Genomic DNA, 25,134 nt, shown 5'->3' on the forward strand with positions numbered 1-25,134 from the left:
AAGCAAAGATTTCATCCTCTCTCTCTCTCTCTCTCTCTCTCTCTCTCTCTCTCTCTCTCTCTCTCTCTATCTATCTATCTATCTATCTATCTATGTGAGTGTGTGCTCTCTTTGACAACAAGAAGCAAAGATTTCATCCTCTCTCTCTCTCTCTCTCTCTCTCTCTCTCTCTCTCTCTCTCTCTATGTGCATGTGTGCTCCCTTCGACAAACAAGAAGCAAAGATTTCATCCCCCCCCTCTCTCTAACTCTCTCTTTCCAAAGTCCCCCTCTCTCTCACTTTATTATTGGAGTGGATATGGGAAATCTTTGAGCTTACGAATTGTATGATGCTGAAAGATAGTCGAACACTGAGCTTATGACTCTTGTGTAATTCTAGTAATGTACATTTAGACTAGGAAATTTGCTTAGACTAACTTATTGGGTAGCTAGGCATTATACAAACAAGTCTCATATATAAGACATTTTGACTAATGAGAAAAGATATAATCCCATTCTCACAATTGAGTTTGAGTCTTCTTGCTCTTGTGGTTGAAGTTGCTTGTATGCTTTCTCTTCTTCTTATTACATGCATGCTTAGGGATTGTGTCACGGGTGAGTGATGGGATTAGTGTAGGTTCTCTTCTCCCTCTCTCCTTCTCTTGTTTACTTCTCATTCAAGGCATCGAAGTAGAGATTGAGCTTTCCATATCTCTCTCTCTTTGCTCCCCACCCATTTGCAAAGCTCCTTTGTGGTGATTAACGGAGGCACGGTTGAGGACCCTGGCTCTCCACAAGATAGAGTTACTCTCTAAGAGTGGCTTGAGGTGCAAACCGGTAAGACCCTTAGATTCTTCTCTCCTTCTATCTATCTTACAAGGCTCAAGAGTTCTCAATCAGTGCACATCTTTGGCACTACTGTTGCTGCTTGCTATTGGGAAAGTGCCTTTGCTTAGGACTCCCTTGCTATAATCTGTATTTGGAGTATTTATATAGCCTGGTTGGAGTGTAAATCCACTAGTTTAGCTTTTTTTTCTTCTTGTTTTATGGTTTATTTTTCCCACCTTGATGCAACAGAGCTAGGGAAAGCTAAATCATGTTGTCCAATAAAAAATCCAAAAACATTCACCACCATTAAGGATAAATCAGAGGGAAAAATCTAGATTTTTAGATCAAAACACAGAAAACTGCTCTCTGGTTTACTTGCTTATGTGCTCGCGCAACTGGGCCTGAGTATGTACATTTACAAGTAGGGATGCACGTCCCTAAGGCTGATAGGGAAGATATGCACAATATTCTTATTAAGGAATGGTCAGATAATATTTTTTTCCCATAAATGTTCACAATGATAAAAATGGTTAAAAACTCACCATCACATGGCCTTGACTTCCACCACTACAAGTGGCAAACCTGTCAGAATCACGTACACGTGCCAAGTGGGAATGTATGTTCTTACGTATGAACATACATTCATAAGTCCTATCCACACACGTTCCTATCTCGAAATACACGTTCCACAAGTACATTGATTGCCTGGCCATGCACATATTAACTTCCCTATGCACGTTCCTAACATTGTGAACACACATTTACAAGTCTAATTGGGACCTAGCCATGCACATTCCCAACTCACTTATCCATGTATGTACCTACATGGGAATGCTTGCTCTCAACTTGTGAATGCATGTTCACACAAGTTTAATAGAGATAAAAATATAAAAATTTCAACTCAATCTAGAATATCCAGAACTAGTGCTTGACTTGTATTAAGGGTGTGCTGTAAGCTGATCACCCTTACATGTACATGAGGTCAGGAAGTATTTTTGGAATCAATCCCACAATTAAGGAGAGTGATTCAAACGACGTCGAATCAAGAGAACATTCTTGAGAATCTTTACACACTTCACAATTCCCAAGACCTCATAAGAGCTAAGCAATCCTCCTAGGAACCAAACATTCAAGTGATAACAAGGATGCTAGCTTGAGTGAGGCCATTATTGGGGACCTGTTTCTTTAAAGATGCGTATGGACCAAGAAGTTGGAGAGCCTAACCCCCCTACAGCCACTCAACAAAGGAGTTTTGTAGACATCATTCGAAACATTATCACAGGAGGTCCAACCGGGGAGTGGGAGTCAAAGACTAATCAAACTATCCAACAAGTGAGAGACCACTTGAAGACCAAGCACAAAGGTATCCACTCTCTTGATATGGATCCTAACCAGTTTGGCTTGGGAATGAGAAGCACCAACCCTATAGAGGAAGGAGTAATCCTTCCTAGAACCATAATTGGAATGGTCATAGAGATAGCAGTTATTACATCTATGGGTTTTAGCTAAGCTAGCTCTCAAAAAAAAACCTTGGAGTGTTTGGAACGGCCTAAAGACCCATCGTTCCTTCTGGCTTCACAGTATTAGGCACAGATTTGAGTAGAGGAAGGAGTAATCCTTCCTAGAACCATAACTGGACCCAATTACACACTTGGAAGTGTTTGATTAGATGTGCAACACTTGTGGTCGACGTGATGACCTTGTATGGGGCAAGTGCCTTTGGCCTTACTATGGAATAAAAGGCGGGTCAGCAGTGGTTCCAATCTCTAAAACTAGATGATAACCAGGTTGACTTTGACACCCTAAAGACTACTTTCCCAATTGAGTACTCCCACCAGGTAACCCAATCGATCAACTTTACCATGTCAAACAATAAGAGAAAGAATCAATCAGATACTTTCACTCTCGATGATGATGCAAACAGTTAACTGGGAGATTCTTGGAAGAAATCCTCGATTCAACCTTGCATAACACCTTGTACTCAAAAAAGCATAAAATCAATCAGAGAAAGAATCGATTAGAGACTTCATTAATAGAGTGATATACCTTCACTTTTCGATGCTTTGGCAATAATAAATTCTATGCCGCAAACAGTTAACTGGGAGATTCCTAGAAGCAATCCTTGATTCAACCTTACATGACGCCTTATACTCAGAAAAGTATAAAAACTTTGATGATAACTTCATGGGAACTTCTTCAAGGAATCTCCTTGAAAAGAAATCCCTTCTAAAGCATCTTTTGGCACAGTGCCTTCAAAGGCCGATGACAAAGGGAAAGAGCCACATGCCATGTCAACCATAGAAGACTTAGCCGGCCATGCTTATACAGCAGCAGCAAATGACTGAGCAGTGGAAGGTTGGGGTAAGAAAAGATAACATAGGCTAACCACATCTGTACCCCCGACATGAGTTGGTCTAGTGTTCAATATGCCATGCCAACCACATAGGCATGGAATGCCCCCACCTAAGACTGAGATAAGGAGGAATCTATTATGCATAATACATGAGGATGGGAATCCATGATACTGTCCATTGCTACAAGAGTCAACCTTAGAGGTAATAGTAGCCGCTACACCAACTCCACCTACCCAGCACTTAGCTTTGTCGGCTCCACCAACAAGGCCCATGCTTTTCAACGCACCTCACCCAAGGTAATATGTGCCTCAAAGGGGAGCTAAGAGTTCTCGAATCACCCCTGTGGCTTCTAATATTGCCATAACAACCACCCATTCCTAGAGTGACCCCCATGAACCAATTGACCATGATAGAAATGCCTGAGGGGGAGGAAGAGGGAACTGAGGGGGGATGCTAACTACCTAGAACCACTAAAGGCCCAGAGTCCCCCAAATCAAATCCTAAGTTACTACGTTCAAGATGGCAATAGTGTCTACCATGTGTATATAGCCACAGTGTAATCAAATATAAGGGAGGGACATCAATGCCTTAGGATATCATATGCCACTACAGTGCTATCACTGCAAAGGGATCTCACTAGCTAGTAGTGTCCCATCAAGAAGGCTATGGCAGCTACACCAACCAACCCACAACTACTAGTACCACTTTGTATAAGTTGTGGTATTGACCACATGTACAAGGAAACCATGTACGAGCCTTAATTTGCTAAGTGTCAAAGATGGGTTGTTATAAATGGCTTCTCTCAAAATGTTGTGACTAGAATGTAGAATAGGAAGAGAGTCACTGCTCACACAAAGCCAGATAGGCTTCGAATTCCCGTACTCAAAGGGCACAAAAATTGGCCAGAGTCCTGCCACGCACTAATGAAGTTTTGAAACATGCTAGGGTTACCCCTAAGACCAGAAGATGAAGGTCTAGGAAGATAAGACAAGGGGAAGATTAAGTGACTATTTAAGAGGGATCAAGTTTCCAACATTTCTTCATCATCTTCAGAGGAAGAATTGAATCCCGAGCTCTCGTTAGATACCTAGAAAAACTATTCATAGACCCAAGTAGCCTGCCTAAAGAAGCTGGTAGAATATTCCAATCCTATTGAGGAAAAAATCAAGCTCAAAGTAGCCCAAGAATCTGTACGGGCATGCCCCAAGCAAAAATGGATGTTGAACCTCTTATAGTCCCCATGGTTAGAGAGCACTTAAAGAGGACATTGATGTAGAAACTAGTTTCACCTTGGTCAAGAGAAGATCTAGCAAAGGACTAATCCATTCTACAACAACCCAAGAAAACTCAGAATAAGGATTAGGGGATCAAAGACAAAAGGATTAGGGGATCAAGACAAAAGTTTTGAGGCCATGGGGACTCCAAACTCTTGGGTGATGACCGAAGAGTACCACAACCCAAGAAAACTCTGAATAGGGATTAGGGGATGAAGACAAAAACTTTGACACCATGGACTCTAAACTCCTGGGTGGATGACCAAAAAGTACCATGCTCAAAGGGGGTCTATACATATTCTATATACCATTATTGCCTTGAAAGCTATGTAAGTGATAATGGACAAACACCTAGATACATAGCTAGAGTCACCGACTTTCTTTCCTCCTAAGTGCTTTTCTTTTAGCTCCTTACTTCAAGGAAGTCCAAGCATATGGAACTATCTAAAGGATTGGATGGATAAAAATTTAAAATTGGGAATGGAAGAACAACAGATTCAAGACTCCTACCTGCTAAGGAAGATGCAGTTCACACCAAGCCTTTCCTCCAAAGATATCAATAAATAAGCTAAGCTAGGCCACTACTTTGAAAGTGATGACATGAATTTTTTCCTCCCTATTAAATAAAGGACAGCCAAGACACCTCCATCAATAAAGGACAGCCAAGTCACCTCCATCAATAAATAAGCTAAGCTAGGCCACTACTTTGAAAGTGATGACATGATTTTTTTCCTCCCTATTAAATAAAGGACAGCCAAGTCACCTCCATCAATAAATAAGCTAAGCTAGGCCACTACTTTGAAAGTGATGACATGATTTTTTTCCTCCCTATTAAATAAAGGACAGCCAAGTCACCTCCATCTTAGATGGATGGGTGGGAGCATCATTACCAACAAGGAGTGTTTGGAAAAGTGGGGGCAACCATACCTTTGTAACCATCACTTGACACAACCAACCTGATAGTCAAGCTTGCTAATGTGGCATAACAAAACCCATGGGGCTATTGAAAAATATGAGAATTAAAACTTTTGGATTAAGTTTCTGACACTCTTTTGTGGTGATGAATTTTCACCATAGCCTAATTCCTATGACTGCATCCTTGGTAAACCCTTCATGAGAGGGATGCGAATGGTCCATGATTGGGACACAAACCACATCTATGTACAGAAAAGGAATGAAACCCTCAAAGTAAACTTACGAACGTGGAAAACTCATCCTATGAGTGGTGGACCTTTTGTTGAAAGCTCCATAACCACCAATAACACCACTAAGCTAAACATGTGTCAAAATTGTCATAAAATGTGGACAAGAAATGTGACAGCTCAGAGTTTGCTGTTGATCGCATTTTGGATTAACAAAGATGCTCCTCCAATTGAGGACATTAATAAGTGTTATGTGTCACTATAAAAGTTGCACATTTTGAGATAGTGTCCACCCAAGGCCTTAGTTAGTAAGTTTTGGGCTCCCAAGTGTGAATAAGAGCCAGTTGTATAAAAGGCAAATTCTCATAATAATGAAAGGACACAATCCCCCTTTGTGCGCTAGGAGAGCTTTTGCCTTGTCTTGTGAGTGTGTGTGTGTGTGAAAGAGAGAGAGAGAGAGAGAGAGAGAGAGAGTGTGTACTCTGGTGCATGTTCCTCTTCTATGCATATGTGTGTGGAAGAGTGAGAGGTGGATTGCCTTGCATTGTGGTGAGAGCGGCTCTGCGGTGACAGTGTGGAGGTGGAGATTAGAGGAGAACATAAAATCTTATCTCATGAAATAGCAGAGCGAAGCACTTCATGATGTGAACAACATTCTGTTTCATGGTGTGAAGCATAGTCTACATCACAATGTGAACTGCAATCTGCTACTTCACGGGTTAACACTTCACGATTTAACCCTTCGCGTATTAACGCTTCACGTGTTAGTAGTTCACAAAATAACCTTTCACAAATTGCTAGTTCACGAATTAAAGGGTTGTCAAACCTGAGATAAGAGAGTACCCTAACTACACCATTGGAGTCTATCCAACTCAAATTAAAGTTATTCTGGGCTGAAAATTTGAAACATGAAACACCAATTGTCGCAACGTGAAAAACAATTCACGACGTGAACTGCTGCCTGCTACTTCATGATGTAAACCATAATGGTCTGCTGTTTCACAGAGATCTACTATTTCATGACCGGAAAAGACAGTTCAGCAAAAAACTAGGTGAAACGATTGGAGAAGTGATTTTGCATGTTAAAACACATTCTCATGCATTTGAGGTCCGAGAAACTCATTGGAGATGACCTTACCCCCCCAACGACAGTGCATCAAATCACCCAGGTTCTTCCTACCAAAAAACTGTTTGCTCAGGCCGCTCGGTGAGCACTCAATTGAGTGTTTCATCTTGGAGGAATCCAACCACCATAGAAACAAGTAGTGAGGAATCCATGGAACAAGGGCTAAGATTCTTTGGCCTTGGAGAGAAAGAAAAACCCTCTTCTCCTTACGAGGTCCAGTGGAATCTTTGATATGGCCAGGGGATTTTCGGTCTCCAGCAGCACGGCACAAAAATGAAGCGCAATCTCTGCGAGCCACGGGCCCATCAACAAATGCAGGACACCGTCTCCTAAGACTAGATTTACCAACCCAACCTTGTGGTCCCAGGAATGTTAACATAGTGAGGATTAGTGGGATGACCCCCAGGGTTAGAAGGGATAAGGAAAGCGCCACCAAAATAGGTCTCAAATCTTCTTCCCCATATCAGAGGAAATGGAAACAGACATGAAGAGGACTGAGGTAGAGCGACAATTGCGGCTATTGAACTTACGAAAACAAGAGCTTAATACGCAAAGAACAAGGACGAAACAGAGGGAAATGGAGGATTTGAATCCGTTTTGACCTCGTGTGTTTTGGCAAAGAGCCAAAACATTTAGAAATTCCACTGATAGCATGTGGATGGGAATAACAGAAGGAGTGATACCAACTCTAAAACCCATCAATGAGAACCCAAAGGCTGACGAAAGCCTTGAAACACAAGAAGAGGAGGACAATCTACCTAGGGCACTTGCAGGAGGTGAGGATCATCTCCATACAAGAGAGGGTATACAATAAATGATCAATGATCCCACGTTCGCAGAGCATGGAACTCCTAATCAAACAAAGGCGGCGGGGGTTGAGGTGGCTAATAATGAGCCAGGCAATGAGGAATTACTTGGACCCAACCACATAGACCCGAATTAAATAAAATACCCTATCCAGGAAGTGGACGTGGTCTAGGTAGGGGGGAGTAGCTCCTTGGAGGCCAATTGTAGATCCTAACGTAGACCTACAACAAGGGCGGATCTGCTAAATATAGCTATAGAAATAGGCTGAGGTATGGTTAGAGAGCTAAGCACTACCTTGGAATCCAAACCATCCCAAATGAAGCCACATATTATTTCAAAGCTTATGCAAAATTTCTCAGGAGATGGGGACCCGATCCAACATGTAGAGGTCTTTGAGTCTACCTATGAAACATGTGGGCCAATGAGTGACGTAACCATGATACATGATTTTTCCCTGGCCCTAGAAGCTCACAAATGGTATCAAACACTAAAACCTAAGGATAAAGTCAATTTCACTTGACTTAAAAATGTGTTCATACCAAGCTTTTCTCAAAGTGGTGACAAATGGAGTCTTGTGGCTCAGCTCCATAATATCAAGTAAAAGGAAAATGAGTCCATGCGGGATTATGTTTCTCGACTCAAGCACTTAAATTCAAGATGCAAGTTGAGGGAAAGGCTAATCGGTTATTGCCTTGCTTCCCAGTGAGAAGTCCGAGATCATAAGATGCATGATTATCTAGTGTTAGTCCGACACCAGCTACTCTAGATACTTGTTGTAAGCTAGCAATTGAATATGAGGACAATATGCTTGAGTTGCCACAACTAGAAGATGCCAAGGCTGCTTCAGTAGAGTGGCAACATCACGAATCTCCAATCATAATAAGGACACAGAAACCAAGAGCAAGAAAGTTGGTAATATGAGAGTGGAGAACTCAATAATGCCATCTTGGAGAAATTAAAAGTCAAGGAAGATAGAGAAAAGCATCAGAGAAATTAAAAATCAAGGAAGACAGAGAAAAGCATCAGAGAATGCTCATCTCTACCCCCTAGAGAGAACTGATTTGGTGCTCAATTTGTAGAGAAAATCACACACGAGCACCGAATTCCCTCACTTAAGACCAAGGCAATTACTCTGTGCTCACTATCAGAGGTTGGGAAACCACGACACTGCCATGTGTAGATATCCCCACGGGTCCAGCCCTTAGCACAACTACCAACACCCATAGTGGCACTATCTTGGCCAGAACCCATAGTGGCACTATCCTGGCCAGAACCACCAATAATGCAAACCCATGTGACTGTTGACTACTACGAGGAGCCCACAGAGATCACACCAGAGTATTATGTCTTACAGAACAGCACGCCAGTACCAGTGTTTCAAACCACAATACAATGGAAAGGAAAATACATAAACTCAACTATGAGAAGGGGCCCCATATAATGTTTTCATCGTAAAAGGACCTCATTGAGTAGCAGAGTGTCCTCTTAATAATGTGGCTAATGCTGACCAAACTTAGTCAATCATAGCATAGACCAACGTAATGCCTACACTTTCATATATGAAGTGTCGTGTTGATCATTTGATCAAAGACTGCCCATATCGCATCCAATAGTTCTGCTTCTACTTCTAACCATGCCACTATCAGGACTATAAGTGTGTAGCCTGGGAATATCACGGCACTGAATATCCTGACACGAGTGCAAGCGAAACAAGTTGACAAAGGGAAGAACCCAGGTGGTGTTACAACCTCTAAGACTGGGAGAAGGAGACGAGTGAAAAAAGTGGGCAAGGGAGATACCATGGTCATAATTTAAGATGGATCCAAATAAGATACCATGGTCATAATTTAAGATGGATCCGAATAAGATACCATTGACACCCGATCCACCCAATCAAAGGAAGAAGGTGACCAAGTGCTGAAACAACAGGATAGGCATGCCCAAGAAACTGCAAGATAGAGACCAGCAAAACCTAAGGGGATTCGAGAATATCCAAATGGAAGAAATAAGGAAGCTTGAAGAAGCTAAGGCCCTGATTGAGAAGTGTTAACACAATCATGATGCTAAGTTAAGGGCTAACCGGGCTAGGGATGCAGTGTATCCAAGAACTGAGCTGTTAAAGGAAAGGAAATTGGACATGCCTACTCCAATCCCAAAAGAGTCTGAGGAAGGGGCTCAAAGTGACCTCATGGTGGCAAGAAAGTTTGAGGAAGCAAATCAAGATTTGTCAATCCATTTGTTCCCTAGGATTGAATACGACAAACATGTGTAAGGAGCCCTCACTTGCCAGGGAACCTAGAGACAGGCAGTCTCACAGCCATACTATCCACACTTGTCAAAATGCCGCTAGGACCATTATTATGCAACATGCCGGCATTGTAGGCAGATGTCAAGGACTCAGTAGAAGGAAGATTGAATCCAATGTCCACTATACAGAGGAGAGACAATCACCTCTAACAGAGAAAAACCCAGTGCATGAGGAAGAAGGAACGCCTAGATTTGTCAAAATACTTGTTAACCAATTAGGCCGGTATTATGCGAGTGATGATATGAATGCCACAATTCCAATCCACCATAATGGATACCAAGCACTGGCTATCCTAGATGGTGGCGCATGTGTGAGCATTATTACCGAACGATGTTGGGAAAACTGGGGAAAATCAGAATTGGAAAGAGCAGATCTAATCGTTTTAAGATGGCAGACAGAACATCCTCAAGGGCCAATGGGGTTGTTGAAAAACATTAGGCTTACGGTATTTTCATTCCGCTACCATCATACATTTGTCGTAATGGACTTTCTATGCCAACCAGATTCATATGACATTATCTTGGACAGACCCTTCATGAGGGAAGCCAAATTGGTGCATGATTGGGTGTTAGATCAGGTGTATGTTCAAAAGGATTCACATATTCTAAAAATTGATCTACATACGTGGAAGGCACACCCCATGGAAGGGCAACTATTTGGAAATGATTTGATCACCATCCACTGATGAGAAAACCACATCCTTACAAGTCTACCAAGGAGAATTCACAGGAAGAGGAAGATGCTGCAATGTACACGTCGCTTTCACCTTCGTATTTTAGCGAAAACTAGATGCACATGCTTGCCACTATAGATGTGTTGCCCCCTAGAGGAACCTATTACGTTGAATCAGGAAACATTCCTACCATCTCAGTGCGCATGGTAGATGTGCAACCAAGAGAAGAAAAAGAGGATGAATCCTCCAACATAGAGGGGTCTGGATTGCAGGGCCGAACAACACCCAACGCTCAGAAGATGGCATAAACAAAAGAGGTATATCACTCAACGAAATGCCCTACTATATGAAGTAAACCCACGAATGCCCAATGGCTAAGATATCTCAAGGTCACTAAGGTGCACGAGGAGTTTTCTAAGAACTGGGGTGAGGAGTTGAGTAAGATAACCCTGGAAGGAACATGAGAGAAAAAGGCTAGGCCACAAGAGCCAAAAACGCCTAAACTCACTAAGGAAGGACATAGAAAACAAAATAAGGCTCTGGCTGAGGCCGAGTGCGAGGCAAAGAAGGCGATGGCTTAGACGAAAGATGAGGAGGATGACAAGCCAGACCTACTCTCAGTGCCGAACCATTTCAAAACATACACCATTGATGAACAAAAGGTGGTCCAATTAACGGCTTAAAGAGTAAAGGAAGATGGCCAATCCACGTCTTACGATGTTCTGCGCTGAAGTTGAGGAGGTTGATATTGCAAAGCTAGGGGATGACACCAAACCTGTCTACATTGCTAAAGACTTAACTACGGCTAAATAAGAAGAGCTCATTTCTCTCTTAAAAGAATTTAAGGATTGTTTTGCTTGGAAATACACAAAAATGAAGGGTTTACCACCCTAGGTGATTCAACACACTATCCCGATCATGGAAGGATCTAGACCATCCAGGTAAAAACCGTATATCAGATAAATCAAAAATATGTGGCGATTGCAAAGGAGGAAATTGATAAACTTATTCTGCGGAGGATTTCATCTATGAAATTGAGCACACAGATTTTCTTTTACCAATTGTGATTGTGCCAAAGAAAAATGGAAAATTGAGAGTCTCTATTGATCTCAAAAAGGTTAATGATGCAACCACTAGGAAAGACCACTACCCACTACTATATACAGAATATGTATTAAACAGGTAGTAGGTGAAGAAGCCTATAGCTTCTTAGATGGGTTTTCAAGCTATAATTAGGTGTCCATAGCACAAGAAGACCAACACAAGATGGCTTTCGTGGGGGACATATGCTTATAAGGTTATGCCTTTTGGTCTCACCAATTTCCCAACAACTTTCAAATGAGACTGATGTGCACGGCCTTCAGGGACTACTTGGCAAAAGTGGTTGGAGGTATTCATTAATGATATTTGTGTGCACACTCACGTTGGGAATGAGCACTTGGCTTGCTTGAGGAAGAAGTTTGAAAGATGTTGATTATATCATATATCCTTAAACCCTTTAAAGTGTCAATTATGGGTCAAGCACTGTGTAATCTTAGGGCGCATTGTGTCTAAAAATGGTATTTCCACTGCTGATGAGAGCAAGGTAAAGTTGATCTTGAAATTACCCCCACCAACCAACTACAAAGGTGTACATCGGTTTATGGGACACGTTGGGTTACCACCTTCTAGCTCTGCTCAAATGGTATTCACAAACCTTTCACCACTCCTTGACTCCATAATCTCATATCAGCCCACACCTCCGAGAGATTGGTGCAACACAGGCTCTAGGCAACATAACAAATGCCATAAACGGATGAGGGCAAAAGGAATGAAGAGGCCACCTCATTACACCCAAAAACTCAAGAAGCTCAAGAAGCTTAGAAGAGGAATAGAACTGACAAGACCCCAAGTCCCAGTAAGCAAAGGCGAGTGGAAGCTAAGGGCACAATAGAAGAAGGATCCTTCTTGCATAATCTCGACTCTAATCCATTCCTCGAAGTGACCATGGAAGGCCTCGATATGCTGCTAGTGCACCAAACAGAAGGCTCAGCCTCCACAAGTGTAGATCTTTTGTTGTTGCTTGTGATGCCAGTGGTTTTCAAATTGGATTGGACCCAAGAGCAAAGGGTATGGGGAAGTCACTTGCTTACCACTCACATGCTACATGAGAGGAATGTTGCACTATGGAAACAGGTTCAGGAGTCCACTGACCAAGTGAAAGCGCTTAAGGAGAAAATAGCAGGCAGATGCCACACATAGAGAAGTGATCCTAAAGAGCTTATAGGAAGCAAGGCTACAAACCTTGGAAGGAAATAACAGATTCATCAGCAAGACCATAGTCCTTACCACCAAAGAGAATGAGGAGCTAAAGGCAAGATTAGAGCAAGCCAAGGCATAACTGCAAAAGGAAGTGGCATATGCCAAGGAGAAAGAAGCGCAATATACACAGTTTAGCTAGAGGAGAAAGAAGCGCAATATACACAATTTAGCTAGAGGAGAAAGAAGCACAATATATACAGCACAGCTAGAGAAAGCACATGCCATGTTCCAGGCAAAGGAAGATGGATATACAGGACATATCTACACACTCATTAAAGCCATTGCTAAATAAAAACAAAGAGTGGTAAGCCTTACAACAGAAAGAGAGCAAATGAACAAAGCACATGCTAAGAAACTGAAAGCCCTCAATGAGGTGATCACCACAAAGTCCTTGGAAATAGATCAGATGCTCGTTAGCCACATCAACAAGTGCTTGAGCATGTACACCAGCAATTGACTACAAGCCAAATCTTGGTAGAGGAGTGGCAAAGGCAACTTGAAGAGGCTAATATTTAAGCTACAGCTTCCAGGATTACAACAGAGGAAGCTGCAAAAGAAGATATGCAGAGCTGGCCGCTGCTCGAGATGTGTGGGAACCATCTCCACATTACTTACCACCAAAGACTCCAGAATATAGGATCTAGAATGCCAGCTCGCCCTCCAACAAAGATCTCAATGAACAGACCAAGCCGATGAATTACACTAACTCATCAAGATAGGTTCGTTTGCCAGTAACTCATCAAGCCCTTCCTCAGACTCTAACATTGTTTTTATCTACACTAACCCTCTCTCTTTTTCAATACAAAATTAACTTAATTGAAGACCTCTGTCTAGGAGACCTAACCCTAATTCACCAAAATACAGAAAGGGATGCAGACCCAACCATAATAATGGGAATCCTATGGGGGAATATAGGATCTAGAATGCCAGCTCGCTCTCCAACAAAGATCTCAATGAACAGACCAACCCGATGAATTACACTAACTCATCAAACGCACCTCGGAGATAGGTTCGTTTGCCAATAACTCATCAAGTCCCTCCTCAAACTCTAACATTGTTTTTATCTACAGTAACCCTCTCTCTTTTTCAATACAAAATTAACTTAATTAAAGACCTTCGTCTAGGAGACCTAACCCTAATTCACCAAAATACAGAAAGGGATGCAGACCCAACCATAATAATGGGAATCCTATGGGGGAATATAGTTCTAACTGCTGATATTTTCTTTTTCCCCTTACATCCCATAGTGCTAAACCTTCGTAGTTGGTGTTGGGTGCTGTAAATAGTCAGACATCCTGGATGGCAATGTCGATAAACTCGACCTATTTCTACCAAATGATATCATTGAAACTGAGGTGTGGTTGCACAAAGTTACCAATGGATTATTAGCCATGGTAGGACTGAAGTATATAATATGCATCAGCATCTAAACCTCTCAGAATCCACATTATATCATCCTTTTGGTATTATAAAACTTTATCGAAATATCCATAAGCATTTGGAGGCTATGCTCACTAACGTGATTTATAATTTTGATAAAGAGCATATAGAATATCCTAATATAACCACCGATGATATAATTGACCTCTAAGAATTTATGAAAACTAACAAGCCCAACCTACCACCCCCAATTTCCAGAGAGGGTCAAGAAGAAACACAAGGAACCTCCTCATCTTTTACTTATCCACAGTGTTCTCTTTTATTGCCACTAAGTTATTAAATCTCTTTCCTAATGTATCTCCAACTAACAAAACTGAGGCCAATTGTATCTTCTCTCACTTTACTTCTATCCCCATTGATTTTCCCACTAACACTCTTGCCCCCAACGAGATGTCGGCACCAACTCTATCTCCACCAAGGCCGATCTCGTCGATGAGGTACGTGACCCATCACCCTCAAGATGATATCCAAGCTTTTACTAATGCAAATACTTGAGTCCGCCAGGTGTGTAGAATACAATGGCTTCATCCGTGCAGGCAACCCACTCTTGAAATTGAAACTCATGTTCAAGGTGCTGATGAAAATCACACCATTTGAGCCTACTAGAAGGATCCTGCCGGATGCATACTCGAACATGGAGTCACAGAGGCAGCCTTATGTTCCATACCCTCTCCGAGCCCCAATGCTAGAATTGGAAGAGATTTTACCAATGGGAGGAGAGGGAACCTTGTGGGAGAATATGGCTTGTCACACCAAGCTGACCAATCTGCACTTGCTGGTGGATAAGAATTGTCACATTCATGATCAGCTATTGTTTTCCTAGATGGGCACAAACAACACCCAGTGCATATACAAGGGGAGGCTATATGGTAATCCAAACAGATGATACCAACCCTCGCCTGGTGGTGGATTTTAGCATACAGCCACCATAGAATGGTGCAAGGAGTATCTAACAGTCCCAAAATATAGTTATCAGTACCAGTGCTCCCTGCCAACACAACAAGTGGATCTCTTATTCATGCCACTCAAACGGCACTTAACGCCACTCCAATTCCACGAGGCAAAGAAACAGGATTCTCATGTTTGCTACAACTTCCCTCACTTATCGCCATCCACATTCCATGATATAACAAGTCAACGACAGTTCTCACATGGATACAAGCATGGCACAAAATTTTAGATCCAGATATAGTAGTTGCTGTGAGATTCATAAAGCTGATTGTAGTTCTCATTGATCAACCAAAGGAAAGGCATGATGGATTCAAGGCGGATCAGCATTGCTTTGACATGAATAGGTGCCCAACTGAAAGAGGCATGATGCTTTACTATCATCGCCTAAGGTGTCTTTCAGGTTACATGCATGTCACATTCGAAGACATGGTCCCACTTAGCATTCCGAAGAACCATTAAAAAGCTTCAATCTCGCCAAAACTTCTATAGACATGAGTTTCGCGACCAGGTCTTTTGACCTAGGTAAAGGTTCTGATGAGGACATAACCTACATCAATAAGGGGGGATGTTAATCCCATTTTGGATTAACAAAGATGCTCCTCCAATTGAGGACATTAATAAGTGTTATGTAAAGGCACTATAAAAGTTGTACATTTTGAGATATTGGCCACCCAAGGCCTTAGTAAGTTTTGGGCACCCAAGTGTGAATAAGGGCCAGTTGTATAAAAGGCCCCCACACACACAGAGAAGGGCAAATAACAAAGCCTTAATAGTAGCTAAAAAAGAAGCTAAACATGTCCTATAAGAGCACGCCTATGCTGATGACCGTAGATAGGTGCTTAAGCATTTTAAAACATACAATGTGGGTGACACCTTTGCACACTTTGAGAAGGCAAAGCGAACTCCCCTGAGAGAAAGCCTGGAACATCTTACAATGATAAACCAGCTGAAGTTAAGGAGGCCAACATAGCACAACCTGACGAGGATCCCAAACCTGTATACATTAGGAAGGACCTATCTCCAAAAGAAGAAAAATACTTCATTGACCTACTTGCAGAATTCCAAGACTACTTTGCTTGAAAATATATTGACATGAAGGGTGTACCCCCTGAGGTGGTCAAACACACTATTCTCATTATGGAAGAAGCACGGCCATCAGGGCATAGGGCCTATCAAAATGAATCCAAAATACTCCAAGATGGATGAAAACTCATCAAAGCTGGATTTATTTACAAGATAGAGCACATGGAATAGCTATCCCCAATAGTCATAATGCCTAAGAAAAATGGAAACATCCAAATTTGTAACCTCAAAAAAATTAATGCAGCCCATGATGAAGGACCATTGCTCGTTACCATTCACTAAGCATATGCTCGAACAAGTAGCAGGCAAGGAGGCCTATAGCTTCCTTGATGGGTTCTCAGGCTATAACCAAGTGGAAATAGACCCGAATGATCAACATAAGATTGCATTTACCACAAAAATTTAATATGTGTTTAACTAAGAAAGAGACTCGTTGCAATAGCTGGCGAGGAGTCGTCAAGGGACGTCGCTTACGGAAAAGCCTGCCGAGGTCTTGACCAGTCTCGATATGGTTAAAATGGTGCACTTCCGGTACAATGGGCAAGGATCGACGAAGCGGTCCCTGAGTGAAGTGCTAGGAGACCTAAGTCTTGGTATGGTTAAAATGGTGCACTTCCGGTACAATGGGCGAGGATCGACGAAGCGGTCCCTGAGTGAAGTGCTAGGACACCTAAGTAGGATCCTAGAGGGTTCTGACCAGGTGATGCGTAAGCTCGCGGTTGCTAGGACACCCATGCATACGTCGAGGAAGATACGGATGAACCGAAAGAATGACTTTTCTGAATGGAATTTTGATATCGGATCTCGTTGGTTGACCAGCTGGTCTTCAAACGGAGAGTCCGGATGATACATTTTGTAAAACAATGGACTCAATATTTTGGAGGAATACGATCAATAATACTATGATTTCATTGAAAGATTGCTTTACAGATAGCCAAATCTGTATTAATGGCAATTTCATATTGGGTATGTAAGTCGTATGCCTACCTTAAATTTTGCTTGAAGCACTGGCTAGGGGGCCTGGGAACTCTTTTTCTCGGTACCCGGGCAAAGCATAACCAAATTTTTATAAAGAAATCCCACCAATACAGTGGTTGGGCATGGTTGGCTAACCCATGGGTTAGGCTGGATCGGGAGATTTCTGCAATACAAATAGTTATGATTAAGTTACGTTAGTTAGATTAAGTCCTAGAAAGACCCTTGTTTTGTGGGAGGGAATCAGCAGTTGTGCCTCGTTTTTAAAGGAGGAAAAAAGGGTTGATTCTATGGACCAAGTGCAAGTCTCTTCTTTGATCTGACCATGTGACTTTCGAGTTTGGTCGGATCAGTTTGGATAGTTAAGACTTTGACTCGTTAGATCAATTCTCCCATTAAATGATTTTTCTGGCGAAATCGCCCGTGCCTTTCGGGCAAGGGAAGTTTTTTCGGGTTCGGTTTCAGAGGAACCGCTAGGCTAGTCTCTTGTCCGGATATCCGTGGTGGGCGAGGCCCCAAGTGTGGATCCCTACCCCGTGCAAGAGGCTGACGCTGCTTCTGTCGTCCAAGCGCCCTCGGAGAGGGGGCATCGCGGCTAGGGGACGGGGGTCTCACAGCTGGTATCAGAGCTTTGTTGAAAGCTAATAAGGAAAAATGAATTCTTATCAAAAATTTAAAATAAAAGCTCAAAAAGAGCATTTATATATTGTATTTTCATTCCTTAAGCTTCATTAATGAAGATTTTTAATCAAAGAATTTGGTTTTATAGATGGAAGTTCCACACTTATTCGGTATTCCCGATCTCACCCAGTCACAAGATATGACTGCTTTCGCCTTCGAGCATCTCATCTCTTCCACTACTACTCGAATGAGCGGAGGCAGACTCGCAAGCCATTTTGAGGATTTATATTTCCCCCAGACCCAGCGGAGAGATGGCAGCACAACTGGTTTGCAGGGCAGTATGTCCACGCCTCTTGCGACCAGCGCGTGATGCTAAGGGAAAATATCTCGTTGGCCATGATTTTGATGAGGCTAAAAGTGATTCATGGTGTTATTTTATATCACCCTACGCCTCGAGATTTCAGACTTTCCTACCATATCTACAGACTTCTTAGCCGCTTTATTCCAAAAAGGAGAAGATAGTAGCTCCCTTGGTAGTAAGGGAACATTTGTATCGGGGCATGTTTGTAGCCTAGTATCGCCGTCGTATGCATTTCTCGAGGAGGTTTTGACTTTCTGGAGCCAAGATGCTCTATGTACATATTGCAAACTTTATATAAATAAAGAAATGTTTTGTGGAAAAATTCCCTATTGTATAAGTGATTGTTTATTATATGACGAATTAATGAAGCAAAATCTGCTACTCGGACATATGTCATAGATCTCCAATAAGATCATTTATCTTGTTTAATCATTTTTGGCAGAATTATGAGGCGAGGGAACCATGGCCGATAGCCAGATCCTCTCATTGATGAGAGGAAGAGCTTGGCCCCAACGTTCGCAAGGCTCTTCTTCACAGAACTCAGGACCCTTCAAAGGGAGAACTTGGGCGAGGCTGTGGAGAAGTGGGTTGAAGCTATGGTTAAGTGAGTATGCAGATGTGTTCCAGAAAAGCTGACTGAGATGCCTCCGTCTCGTGAAGTAGATCATGAGATCGAGTTAACCCTCGAAGCTTAGCTAGTAGCCCAGCGTACATACAAAATGCCAGTCCCTAAATCCATAGAACTTAAGGAGCAGTTAAGACAACTGTTAGAGCAGGGGTTTGTCAGACCCAGTGTCTCACCTTGGGGTGCGCCGGTTCTCTTTCAAAAGAAGAAAGATGGAACGTTAAGACTCTGTATTGACTACAGAGGATTGAATCAATTAACAATTAAAAATAAGTATCCTATCCCTAGGATTGATGAACTTCTGGATCGGTTAAGTGGGACCCAAATGTTCACAAAAATAGATCTCAAATCCGGGTACTACCAGATCAGAATCAAGGAATAGGACATCTCGAAGATAGCATTCAATACTCGCTATGGGCATTATGAGTTCACAATCACGCTGTTTGGATTGAGTAATGCCTCGACAACGTTTAATCATCTTATGCAGGATATTCTCAGAGAATACTTGGATGATTTTGTTCTTGTCTTCTTTGATGATATCTTGGTATACTCAAAGAATGCTGCAGATCATGAAGATCATGTGCGCAAGCCTCCTAGAAATCCTAAGAAAGCACAACTCTTTGCAAAAAAGAGCAAGTGTTCTTTTTTTGTTGACCAGGTGGAATACTTAGGACTCATAGTGTTCTTAAGATGGGATTTCTCTTGACCCCGCAAAGATCCAAGCAGTCATAGATTTGCTGGAACCCAAGACGATAAAGGAAGTCAGAGGATTCCTAGGATTAACCGGATGGTATATGATCTTTATACCCAGGTATGCTCAGATAGCATCCCCTTTAACTAACCTTCTCAAGAAGAGTACCCTATTTCAGTGGTCTGCTATGTGTCAGAGTACTTGCCTTTGATAAGCTGACAACAACCTTAGTAACCAACCCTGTCCTTAAATTGCCAGATTTTACCAAACCTTTTGAGGTAGTTACTGATGCCAGTGGGTTTGCCTTAGGCGGTGCTCTTATGCAGAAAGGTCATGCAGCAGTGGCCTATGAATCTAGAAAACTCAAAACACATGAGAGAAATTATGCCGTCCACCATGACTTGGAATTACTCTCAATAGTTTATGCTCTGAAGTTGTGGAGACATTATCTTTTGGGACAGAGGTTCACCTTGATGACAGATCATCAAAGTCTGAAGTGGATCTTTACCCAAAGGGATCTCAACAGCAGGCGTCAAGGAGATGGATGCAGACCCTGCAGGAATTTGATTTTGAAATTAAGTATCAGCCAAGGAAAGAAAATGTGGTGGAAGATGCGCTCAGCAAAAAAGCCTCCTTGCTTGCAATTATAGTGGTGTCAAATCCATTGATCAGTGAAGCAAGGGAGAGAATCATGCAGGACAAATTCTTTGCCCCTATTGCTACCCTTCTGATGCAGGAAAGCAAGACTCCTCAGGAAATGAGTCAAGTTCTTGGGTACAAATTGGATGAAGGATGCATGTATTATAATAATCGGCTATGCATTCCCAATGATGAGGGAATAAAGGAAAGAATTCTGAGAGAAGCCCATGATAGCCTGATAGCTGGACATCCAGGGTTTATAAAAACCTATATGTCTGTGAGAAGAAAAGATTCTTCTGGTGGCCATGACTCAAAAAGGATGTGCTTGATCATGTGCGGCAATGCTTAATGTGTCAAAGAGTCAAGGCAAATAAAGTCAAGATGCCAGGGAAACTGTAGCCTCTAGACATTCCACAAATGAAGTGGGAATGTATCAGTATGGACTTTGTCACTAGATTACCTTCACTGCAATCAGGTTACAACTCCATTTTTGTGGTAGTTGACAGACTAACCAAAGTTGCCCATTTAATTCCAATGAAAGAAACATACACTGCAGTGGATGTTGCCAAAGTTTTCCTTAAAGAAATCTTCAGATTGCATGGCTTACCCAGGAGGATAATAAGTGACAGAGATCCCAAGTTCACATCGAAATTCTGGACTTCATTCTTTGAAGCAGTAGGAACTTTCTTGGATCTCAGTACAGCCTATCACCCCGGATAAACAGATAGCCAAAATGAAAGAGTGAATTAGGTAATAGAAGATATCCTTCGGTCATGCTATGGTAGGGAACCCAAGAAGTGGTTAAGCCATTTGCATCTAGTTGAATTTGCTTACAATGCTTCTTATCATCGAAGCATTGGGATGAGCCCTTTCAAAGCTCTATATGGACAAGATTGCCTTACACCATTGACTTGGTCCGACCCATTGATCAGAGTCGATATGTCCAAACAAATGCTTGATGACATGGACCAGCAAATGTAATCAATCCGTAAAGATATTAAGGCAGCCCAAGATAGGCAAAAGTAGTATGCAGATAAAAAGAGATCAAAGAGAGAGTTTGAAGAATCAGATATGGTCTTCATTCGAGTATGAAAAAAAAGAAGTTCCTTATCTTTAGGGAAATACAAGAAGCTCTCTCCCAGATACTGTTGACCATATGCTGTTATAAAGAAAGTAGGTGATCTATCTTATAAACTTCTTCTGCCTCCCCATCTCAAGGTACATAATGTATTCCATGCCAGTTTGCTTAAGAAATATGTACCCAACCCGAGTCATGTGCTTGATGATGAACAATTGATTTCTCTGACTCAAGGCCAGATGGTACTCCAACCTGAAGAAATCCTTGAAGTTCGGGAGAAGGTTCTCAGGAGGAGCAGAGTCCTCAGAGAGTTTTTAGTCAAGTGGAAGTTCTTCCCTCTAAAAGACGCCACCTGGGAGAAAGAAGAAGAGTTGGCAAAAGATTACCCCCACTTTGCGAGATGAGGACATCTCGCGTTTTTCAAGTGGGACAGGATGTAAGATTCCTCCTCAGCCTGAATAATGAATAAGCTTTTACCTCAATCCCCTGTAATCATTCCCTATTTCTAAATACAAGAAAATATTATTTTTCCTTGTTTTTGCCTAGAGAGAAGACAAATTCTAGAGAGACGTAATGCAATATTGAGATATTTTTAGATATAAAAATTTTCCTAATATCTAAAATATATTTTCCTAAAATAGAAGTTCAAAATAAATTCTCCAATGTGCATTAAGAATCAAATAAAAGTGATATAAGGGACCTTAGCCTAAGGGTCTAGATTTTTAAAAATTTCTAGATTATGGTCCAATTAACATTCCTATGGGCCAATAGGATTAATCCATGTGTTGGGATGAGATAAATCCAATGAATAAAAGAAAATATCCAAAAATGAGTAAATGCTCACATAAGATGAAGAGTTGACTGAGTACAAGTTTTATTAGTTAAAAATTAAGAGATATTACTAAAAAAATGATATATTTTAGAAAAATGATGAATTTTTGACACTTTGGTAAGGAGACGGGGACCTTTAAGGTAGGCGCCTCCTTCACATGTGTGGGAGGGTTTTTAATTCAAAAAAATTGTGATATTTTTATCTCTCCTCTCTCTCCTGGATCAAAAGGGGAGCCAAACTGGTCCAAATCTTGTCCAAATTCAGTCAAATTAAAGCTCAAAAATTCTAGAACCCAGTTGGACTCGGTTAGTGGCCTCCCTCACCTATAAATAGACCCTCATTCTTTTGTATTCTCATTTGTGAGCTATACCATGCCAGTATTACATTAAAATAATCATATTTTCTATTATCTCTTAAAAATCCTCTACTTTTGGGGAGCTTGGAGCTTCTCTCCCTCTTCAACAACTCTTGGAGCTCTCTTCTCCACTTGCTAAACCAATTGATTGGTTGGGGGCTTCACTTCTAGAGAAAAAGAAGCAAGCTAATCCTTGAGGTAAGAATGAATTTCATGGTTTTTTGTTAATATTCTCAAATGACTTCTCTTCTCAACCCCTCTCAAGCTTGAGAAGTTTTCTAATTGGTTGTTTTAAATTCAAATCAAGCTTTTCCTAAGAATTTTAATATGTAATCAAGAAAAAAAGTTAATCTTTATGCTTATTTAGAATGCTTTCTTATGTATATCTCTCTCTCCAAAAAGAATAGTCATTCCTATGGCTAATTCTTTAGCAAAAGAATGCTTCTCATTGATCAATTCTTAATTCAAAACCAAACTCTAAGCTTGTTAAGCTAGAGAATAAGAAAATTATATTTTTATGCTTTTATATTAACAAAATAATAGTTAATTCTTTTAGATTATTTATAAGTAGTTAAAAACTACTTTAATTGATTCTAAATGGGAAAGAGATAATCCTATCAATTTGGGAAAAGAGGAATAATGGAAATAGCTTAATCTAGTAGAATAATCATAATTAACTTTATGATTATGGTTAAAATTATGATTTAAATTCATAGTTTAGATTTAAGCTTAAGAATAGAATTTCTATCATATTTGCATTACAATGTTTTATTCTTTTTTTTTAAAATTAAAAATTATTAGTAATAGTAGCAGAGCGAAGCTATGGTAAAATTTTTAGAAAATAATACATATCTTATTTTTATGCATAATGCTAAAAGAGGACTTCCTACCATATTCTAGGATTGGACATCCTATGCAAAAAGAATGATTTTTATCATATTATATAATTAAAAAAAGAAGAATTTTAGATAAATTTACTTTATGCATAAGAAATTTTTAAATGATAAAAGAGGAATTCCCATGACATTTGGAATTCAATCATTTAAATACAAAAAGAGAAATTTTTGGCATATTTGAAATAATGGATATTTTTATTTAATTTAAAAAAGATGAATTTTAGATAAATTTATTTTATGATAAAAGAGAAATTTCCATGACATTTGGAATTCAATCATTTAAATGTAAAAAGAGAAATTTTAAGCATATTAAAAAAATGGATATTTGTATTTAATTAAAAGAAGACTTTTTATGGTATTTTAAGTAGAGAAAGGTGTAAATTAAATTTTAGTAACAAAGAGGAATTTTCACCATAATTCCATCTAAAAAATTAGGGTTGATAATTAAATTGATAGAAAGAATATTCTTAGGTATTTTATGTGGATAAATCACCAAATTGATATTTACCCAAAATTAGATTAATGGAAGAAGAGTATTTTTATAAAAATCTGATATTCTCATATAGAACCATTTCTCAATCTATTATGGTTAGGAAGGAATGAAATTCATAAAGTTGGAATTTTCCTAACAGTTAGAAGTTTAGTAGATTTTTATCTGAAGAAAATCCTTAGGAATCAAAGTTAGAAGTAAACCGAATAATTTTGGTTGTAGACCACGACTGTGAGAGGGGCGGCCAGTAAATGACTTGCCCATCTCTCGAATCTGAATCAAGTAAAAACCTCGTGGTGACCAATTCCAATTATTGACACAAAGAATAGACTACCGTTGAATTAGCACAGTTTTTCCTTAACCGAAATCATCAAGAATCTAGTTGGAAATTCAGTCAAATGATGGGTAGATTACCCTGATAAGAGATCAATGATTCTCATTAAGAAAATCTGGATTAAAAGAAAAGGGTTTTGTGGAACCAATCTTGAACCGGGAATTCTACTTGCATAGAACCTCTGTTTTCTTTTAAAGGACTATTTTACGCCAGAATGCTGGGAGGAAGCATTTGGTATGTGTTTAACTAAGAAGAGACTCATTGCCAACAACTGGCGGGGAGTCATCAAGGGACGTCGCACAGCAAAGCGTGTCGAGGTCTTGACCAGCCTCGGTATGGTTAAAATGGTGCGCTTCCGGTACGATGGGCGAGGACAGACGAAGCGGTCCCTGAGTGAAGTGCTAGGACACCTAAGTAGGATCCTAGAGGGTTCTGACCAGGTGATGCACGGGTTCGCGGTTGCTAAGACACCCATGTGTACGTCAAGGAAGATACGGATGAACCGAAAGAATAACTTTTGTGAATGGAATTTTGATATTGGATCTCGTTGGTTGACTAGCAGCAGCTGGTCTTCAACAGAGAGTCCGGATGATATATTTTGTAAAACAATGGACTCAATATTTTGGAGGATTACGATCAGTTATACTATGATTCCATTGAAAGAATGCTTTAAAGACAGCCGAATCTGTTATAATGGCAATTTCATATTGGGTGTGTAAGTGGTATGCCTACCTTAAATTTTGCTTGAAGCGCCGACTAGGGGGCCTGGGAACCCTTTTCCTCGGGTACTCGGGCAAAACATAACCAAATTTTTATAAAGAAATCCCACCAATACAGTCGTTGGGGCGGTTGGACCAAGTGCAAGTCTCTTCTATGGACCAAGTGCAAGTCTCTTCTTTGATTTGACCATGTAACTTTTGGGTTTGGTCAGATCAGTTTGGATAATTAAGACTTTGACTCATTAGATCAATT

The sequence above is a fragment of the Cibotium barometz genome, chromosome 12, assembly GCF_041138505.1.
Source record: "Cibotium barometz isolate CiBa-2024 chromosome 12, ASM4113850v1, whole genome shotgun sequence".
Taxonomy (NCBI): Eukaryota; Viridiplantae; Streptophyta; class Polypodiopsida; order Cyatheales; family Cibotiaceae; genus Cibotium; species Cibotium barometz.